The sequence below is a fragment of the Cebus imitator genome, unplaced genomic scaffold, assembly GCF_001604975.1.
Source record: "Cebus imitator isolate Cc_AM_T3 unplaced genomic scaffold, Cebus_imitator-1.0 Scaffold433, whole genome shotgun sequence".
In the NCBI taxonomy this organism is placed as follows: domain Eukaryota; kingdom Metazoa; phylum Chordata; class Mammalia; order Primates; family Cebidae; genus Cebus; species Cebus imitator.
The window spans coordinates 1,789,896-1,791,919 of NW_016107748.1; positions in this window are offsets into that span (position 1 = coordinate 1,789,896).

Genomic DNA, 2,024 nt, shown 5'->3' on the forward strand with positions numbered 1-2,024 from the left:
GTGGAATTGGTGGTGATATCCCCTTAACGTTTTTTATTGCATCTATTTGATTCTTCTCTCTTTTCTTTTTTATTAATCTGGCTAGCTGTCTGTCTCTTTTCAAAAAATCAGCTCCTGGATTTATTGATTTTTTGAAGGATTTTTTGTGTCCCTATCTCCTTCAGTACTGCTCTGATCTTAGTTATTTCTTGTCTTTTGCTAGCTTTTGAGTTTTTTCAATGTTGCTTCTCTAGCTCTTTTAATTTTGATGATAGGGTGTCAATTTTAGATCTTGCCTCATTTCTCATGTGGGCATTTATTGCTATAAATTTTCCTCTAGACACTGCTTTAAATGTGTCCCAGAGATTCTGGTATGTTGTGTCTTCATTCTCATTGGTTTCGAGGAACATCTTTATTTCTGCCTTCATTCCATTGTTTATCCAGTCAACATTCAAGAGCCAGTTGTTCAGTTTCCATGAAGTTGTGCAGTTTTGAGTTAGTTTCTTAATCCTGAGATCTAATTTGATTGCCCTGTGGTCTGAGAGACTGTTTGTTATGATTTCCGGTTTTTTGCATATGCTGAGGAGCGATTTACTTCCAATTATGTGGTCAATTTTAGAGTAAATGTCATGTAGTGCTGAGAAGAATGTATATTCTGTGGCTGTGGGGTGGAGAGTTTTCTGGATGTCTATTGGGTCCGCTTGTTCCAGTTCTGCGTTTTAGTCCTGGATATACTTATTGATTTTCTGTCTCATTGATCTGACTGTTGTTGACAGTGGAATGTTAAAGTCTCCCACTTTTGTTGTGTGGGAGTTTAAGTCTCTTTGTAGGTCACTTAGAACTTTCTTTATGTATCTGGGCACATTTGTATTGGGTGCATATATATTTGGGATAGTTAGCTCTTCTTGTTGTATTGATCCTTTCACCATTATGTAGTGTCCTTCTTTGTCTCTTCTGGTCTTTGTTGGTTTAAAGTCAATTTTATCAGAGACTAAAATTGCAACCCCTGCTTTTTTTTGCTCTCCATTTACCTGGTAGATCTTTTTCCATCCCTTCATTTTGAGTCTGTTTGTGTCTTTGCATGTTATATGGGTCTCCTGAATACAGCACAGCGATGGGTTTTGACTTTTTACCCAGGTTGCCAGTCTGTGTCTTTGGATTGGGCATTTAGGCCATTTACATTTAAGGTTAATATTGTTATGTGTGAATTTGATCCTACCATTTTCTTACCGGTTGTTTGTTTTGCCCGTTGGTCAATGCAGTTTCCTCATTACATCATTGGTCTTTACCATTTGGATCATTTTTGCAGTGGCTGATGCCAGATTTTTTTTCTGTGTTTAGTGCTTCTTTCAGGAGTTCTTGTAGGGCAGGTATGGTGGCAGTGAAATTTCTCAGTAATTGCTTGTCTGTAAAGGATTTTATTTCTCCTTCACTTACAAAGCTTAGTTTGGCTGGATATGAAATTCTGGGTTGTAAGTTCTTTTCTTTAAGGATGTTGAATATTGGTCCCCACTCTCTTCTGGCTTGTAGGGTGTCTGCTGGGAGATCCACCGTGAGTCTGATGGGCATCCTTTGTGAGTGTCCCAAACTTTCTCTCTGGCTGCTCTTAGCATTTTTTCCTTCATTTCAACCCTGGTGAATCTGACAATTATGTACCTAGGGGTTGCTCTTCTTGAGGAGTATCTCTGTGGTGTTTTTTGTATTTTCTATATTTGAATGTTGGCCTGCCTTGCTAGGTTGGGGAAGTTCTCCTGGATAATATTTTGAAGAGTGTTGTCCAGCTTGGATTCATTTTCCCCATTCTCCTCAGTTACACCGATCAAGCGCAGATTAGGTCTTTTCACATAATCCCATATTTCTTGGCATCTTTGTTCATTTCTTTTCACTCTTTTTTCTCTTTTATTGCCTTCTCTTTTTATTTCATTGAGTTGATTGTCAATCTCTGATATCCTTGATTAATTCAGCTATTGAAACTTGTGTATGCTTCACAAAGTTCTTGTGCTGTGTTTTTCAACTCCATCAAGTCATTTATGTTCTCCTCTAGG